This window comes from Idiotropiscis lumnitzeri, chromosome 4 (genome assembly GCF_059441095.1).
Source record: "Idiotropiscis lumnitzeri isolate Australia: NSW breed Sydney's pygmy pipehorse chromosome 4, RoL_Ilum_1.0, whole genome shotgun sequence".
Classification (NCBI taxonomy): Eukaryota; Metazoa; Chordata; class Actinopteri; order Syngnathiformes; family Syngnathidae; genus Idiotropiscis; species Idiotropiscis lumnitzeri.
Window position 1 is genome coordinate 16,256,913 of NC_142394.1, and position 6,026 is coordinate 16,262,938.

At 39.5% G+C, this 6,026-nt stretch overlaps 1 long non-coding RNA gene across 1 annotated transcript; it reads right to left on the reverse strand.

The window, feature by feature from the left end:
* Positions 1 to 819: 819 nt before the first annotated feature.
* LOC148338317 (uncharacterized) lies at positions 820 to 5,253 on the reverse strand. The gene is made up of 4 exons (XR_015842900.1): positions 4,986 to 5,253; positions 3,554 to 3,675; positions 1,906 to 2,129; positions 820 to 1,284 (listed from the first exon to the last, which is right to left on the reverse strand). It is a non-coding gene; the product is annotated as an uncharacterized LOC148338317 (long non-coding RNA).
* Between the last annotated feature and the right edge of the window lie 773 nt (positions 5,254 to 6,026).

Here is a 6,026-nt window from a genome sequence, read left to right on the forward strand (position 1 = left end):
TTCAAATTACTGTGTCAAAAGAGGAACTCAAATATACCCTGCTTGATGAAAACGATTCTAGCTTTCAAATTTAGACACACAGATTTGTAGTGCGTATAGTATTATTAAATTTTAAATTTAGTAACTAATTAATCGCAAAAAAATCTGTAATTAGTCGCGATTAATCGCATTTTTCTACTATTTTTTGTGCAGCTTTTAACAGGTATTTAATTGAATAATATCTTGTAATTAATGTATAATCAACAAATTAGGATACAATTATTTATCATGCACCAGAGAACCTGAGAACCGAAGAGCGGACGAATAGTAAAAAAGTAAGCAAACAGTGATTTTTTTTTTTTTTTAAACCACAAGAACCGTTGACAGTTCGTTTAAAGTGCATTAAGTTTCCCATCCCAGGTCTATATTAGTACTACTAATATTCATTTTCATAAACTGCATTCCGTACAACAGCGGGCTCTTTCGGAACACATTCACACAGGCCTCGCCCTTGCTAGTACCATCAATATAAATAAAAATGTTCAGACATGGTCCCTTTGCGAATTTGGGCCAATTTATGGACCATTTCCAACCATAAGCAGTACTTATTTGTACTTCGGGGTTCAATTGTGATCCATGTAGGGTACATCACAAAAGGTTGTACCTTGTAAAACAAAAATGGCCCCCTACAGTTTAACCCTTTATAAAATAATGTATATTTGTCCACGATATTCTGTGTAATAAAAGGCAGAATTAAATGCTCCTCCACCAGATGGCAGAAAGTACTTTAACAAATCTTCATATTGTTTTTTTTTTCGTAACATTTGTGGTTAGTTTATTACTGTAAAATATTGGTGCCTTGGCTCAAATAGATTGGAAATCAGATAACGATCAATACAACTGAATATCGATATTTTGTCCCACTCCGACCAAACCAGGCAAAGTAGTGAGATGACGCAATACAATGCAGCATAGCTTTCGGGACGTAATCCTTCTGTAACTTCCTCTGTTATCTTCTGTGCCCACACACGCACATTGTCACAATTCCTTGTAACCGAGGCACCAGTGTATGTGTAAAGCCGTCAGCCTTGCTATTCATCAGCCATCATCATTTCCACTGACTGATTGGTTCTTATACAACATGACTGCTCAACCCTTACAACAGCTATCTCCCTTCCTCCCGTCATTTTCCTCTGTAGTCCCTTCGCCCTCGTTCCCTTGTTCCTTTCCCGGTGGTGGGGTCACAGGCGCCGTCCTCTCCACTGGAGCCAGAGTGACGAATGGCGACGCGGCACTGCCAGTGGGCTGCAGCGTAAACAGTAAACAGAGTGTGGGTGGAGGAGGAAAGTGGTGTCATAAGCAAAGTGAAGACCAAACGAGGAAGCGCAATGGAGTGGCTCGCTGCTTAGGACAAACACTTACGGTCAAAACGTTTTAGTTAGAATGAAATATTCTGGCACCTTGTAATGAGCAGGAGTATTTATCCAACACGCAAAACAATTGTGTCTGACGCACTTTGGTTCAAGTCGCTAACATGCACCCTCTTAATTATGCTTATCTTGGGTGTTATGTGAGTTATTAAAAATGCATTAGGCTCCAGCTCAATTATCATCTGCCAGTTGTGAATAATACATTTTTAATTGGGGGTAATACAGATATTGCAAATTGTTTGATTGCATTTCAATCCCCCCGAGGATGAGCCAGCGGAGAGTGAGTGATAAGGAAATCATTAAGTACATTAGCAAGCTGCTCGCATGGCCAGCTGTGCCTGTCTATTAGTGGGGAGCAAGTGACAACTGAAGACACTTCATGATAGACGTGACAGCAGCCCGACCTTGCTGATACTTGTGGGTTATGTTGTATTTAAAGAGTATCCCTCTCACTTTCTTTTTTCGCCTCTCAAAGCCGCCATTGTTTGATACTTACGTAAGACTTTCTTTCCTCCCCTTGCCCTGTCTCAGTAAATCATTTCCCCAGGGTGGGTCGTTAGCATCATGCGAAGTCGCCATGTCTGACATCACTTCTCGGATGTGCCAATCCAGGACGACAGCAGCACTTTAAGAAGCTCTTGAGCTCCCCCGGGGAGAAAGCACAGAGAAATTCTCTCTGTTTACACCGTGTTGATGACATTGTGAGGATTCTGGGTCAGGCTGTGAGCAGGTGAAAGCGTGGTAGAGTCACAGTCAGCTGCATTATTTTTTTTTTTAATGTCCAACACATCCAACAATACACCATGTCTGTAAAAGAGAAAATGCTTGCAAAAATACAGACGTGACTTTGAGGTTCCTCCTAGACCTCATCAATGGCTTTTACATACATTTTTGTCTTTTATGTCATGACAGAAATAGACAACAAATACTGTTTAATAAACAACAGTAACAGGAAGATGTTTCCCGCTGCAGTTCAATATTTCAGTCCAGAATGGAGGGTTACAAACAAAATGTTTATTTGATGAGTCTGCTGTTGGGATTGTAGCTCTGATTGAGAGCAGCAATTGTCATGCCCACATTGAACACAACTCAGTAAGACTGGCTCTTGACCATCTCACTGTAGATGTGAAAATTGTACTGAACATCTGCGCCTTGTTTTTCACATCAGCCAAACGAAAAACACTCAAATAGTTTTGTGGGGATAAAATCATTGAAAACACTGACACAAATAAAAATATAACACGGCTACGGGGGCTTCATCCCACAGAGGTCAAGACTGTTGGGGCAACGGCCCCAAGATGCAGACCTGGGCATCCCTTATTTTGATTTACGAAAGGTGGCAACCCTAGTCATATTAATTGTTGATCCCTTATGGCAGCACACTTGGGGAATTCTCATAAGTCAAGGGCAGTCCAGGGCGCTGTGTGTGTGGTAACTATTCACCCATCCATGAGAGGCGGGTTGCCTGTTGGACCACTCGACAATCAATCGCTGGTGTAGGAACTAATACAGCACAACTTCCACAGTGGATCGTCTGTTCTGTGACACTGGCCAGCTTAAAATTTGTTGTCATTTCTAAACAGTTTTTCATTATTAGTAGTAGATGTACTAAGTGTGGATGATTTTGAAAACTGATCAAATTGCGATTACTTTTCCCCAATATTGAGAAAAAAAAATTGCAACTTCCCATGATTTTTTTGTTTTTATTTTCAATATTTTTATTGTTTTTTTTTTGTTTTCAATCAAGAAAAAAATATGTATTACAATAATCTATCTGATTGATTCAAGATAAATCTTTTGTTATTATAGGTTAAGCTAATGCTAAATAAAAAATATATAAGACATAGGGCAGGGGCCTTGACAATATATAAATATATAAAAGAAATTCATCTGAATCTTATCTACTTAATTTCAAGTTCTTTATTTAGTAAACACTTTGAAATACAGTGCTTTAAACCCCCAAAACATTTTTGGGGTGCTCAAGCACCCCTGAATTGAATTTCATCACCACTAAAAACTTTTTTTTTTTTTGCTATATATACTTTTTAAACAAGGTAGACACTGTATAAGCTTCCAGTACTGCAATGTAATTGGTTTTAAACCATGAAAATAAAGCCAACCGCACAGGCCGCCAGCACACGCACCTCACAAGTGGTTTGTTCCACCCAATCGCTCCCACCTCTCCCCCGATTGGGTTCTGAGTATGCTGTCTGCACAGAACGCCACCTGCCTCCCAGTGATTTCCTGTCATTGTGTATGGAGACATCTTAAAAGAAGGTGAAATATTTCTTAACTTCTAGCACTCAATACCAACACATTATTAGCATTATTTATCAACGTCCGCTACAGAATAAATCACTGAATGGTTTCGGTCCGGAATACATTGAGGAAATGCAAATGTAATATAAATGTAGGGCTCTGTGATCAGCAGTCTTGGGTCAAATAGTGAAACCCAGAGTACAAACCAAACATGGTGAAGCACCATTTAGCTGTTATGCTGCCCAACAAATGGAATTAACATCCAACAGGAGTTAAGTGTGCCCCAAATGTGAATGTTTTTACTAGTAAGGTTAAAAAAATGTTTTCAATGCATACAGACAAAAAAGTATATGATGTTAGGTTTTGTATCCATTTTCTTCACTATTTTGTTTGCCACGTTGATTTGGCTGAATATGCGATGGTTGTCGCTTGTTGTTTATTTGAGTTTATTAATAGAAGATTAATCCTTCCTATCCTTTTCCTGTGATGTGAAGTCTTTCCAATCATGTCTAACTGAACACAATCACTCTGCACCTCTGTGAGCCAGATAGGGAGCTAAAGTTAAATTTGAAATGACTGCTGCTGGGGTTTAAAATCAATCACTGATAAACTTTGGTTCAATTTATCGCTTCAAGGAGGTCAGGTGTACAGTGACAGATTTAGATTCTGTTGGTGAACCTCCTCATCACTCTGCATGTCCTTGACACTTTAGCAACCAACCCTCGCCATCTCAGCACCCGACTATAACTAAGCTTAAGGTTTTTGTGACAGGTTGATCCTAAAAATACAAAGTTACTGACGCACACTATAGTCATAACTCATGTTCTGTCAGTCCTTTAAGGATGAAAAATAGCTTTTGTAATGACATGAAAGAAACAATGGTAGTTGTAGGAATAAAACATCCCAACATTGAGTGATCCAGCTTTATTATGCCGGGCTTTTCACTGCTCCACCTTAAGCCTGTCATGCTGCTAATCACGCCACTACATCACCGGACGCAAGTGACACACGAGCGCCGCAGTTATTTGAGAGGGAAATTTTAGATGTGAGACACAGCAGGGCTTTTTAGATTTTGCCCTTTGGACTGAAATGTGCTACGGTTTGATGTGTGGAGGTGATTGCAGTTCAACAGTATCTAGAAAAGAACAAATAGTCTTTAATTAAGATCATTGAGGCATTTCCACTTTTGCAGAATGTCATCCATATGTCTAATGAACATATCATAGGGCAGTGAAGAGCCCAAATTGTATAAATACCCCCCATAACACCATCGTTTATGATGCCACGGCTGGAGAAATAAAATACAGACACACTCACCTCGGCTCACGAGAGTTTGTTTTGAAAGGTCCGTTTTCAAAATGGCCTGGCAAATATATCTCAAATCAAATCCACACTTTTACCTCCTTAAAAAGCAAGACTACATCTGATATTTTTGAACGGTCGCCGAGAAAGACTGTCTGGTGTCTATTTCCGCATTGCGCTGCCCTGTCACAAGTGAGTACCGAATCACGGAGCGCGTTTACACGTTCGACGGAAGGTCTGCGAGAGGACGCACCATAATCAACTCATGATCTGATTGGTTATCGCAACCGTCTATCAACTCTAAAATCGTTGTGTCGCACAAGGCACAAACGCCCGCACTGTTGCTTCTGAAGGCGCACTATGAAATCTGCAAGGCAACGCAAACTATTTTAATTCTAATTGGATAAAAACTCTCACCGAAATATTTAACACTAGGACAGATACAATATGACATGAATGTGAAGAATTATATAATAATAATAATAATTTAATAATAATTTAATAATATATATATATATATATATATATATAAATTATCAACAGTCCTCTCAGATTTATTAGTGTGTACACAGAAACAATGACCTTTTTGTGGCGCGTCTGCAAGTGTTGCTAAGGGCGACGTGGTGCTGTATCTGTCGGAAATTGTCTTCTTACAGAATCTGCAGGTTGCTTCATGTTTGTTTTTTTAAAATGTTGTGGATAACGCTAGTTCTCAACAGTTGGTAAAACCAAATTTATAACCCCGCTGTTGGCCGACATGACTGAAAGAAAATGACTGTATGCTTTGGCGCCTGGGGTCAAGTTAACCAATCAGAAGGCTATTTTGATAATGTGAAAAACTTCACTTTAAGTTTCATATGAACTTATGGACTCAGTTGAGTTGCTAAAAATATTTAGCGAGTCCATCGGCCGAGTTCAAGACAAGTTTGAGTCAAATGCCAAGGAGTTCGAGTCAAGCCCGAGACAACAAAAAAAAATGTCGAGTCTTGAGTTCTAGAGCCCTGTATTATTGCATTGGGCTTTTCATCCCCAACCCGCCTAATTGGATTTGTCAGT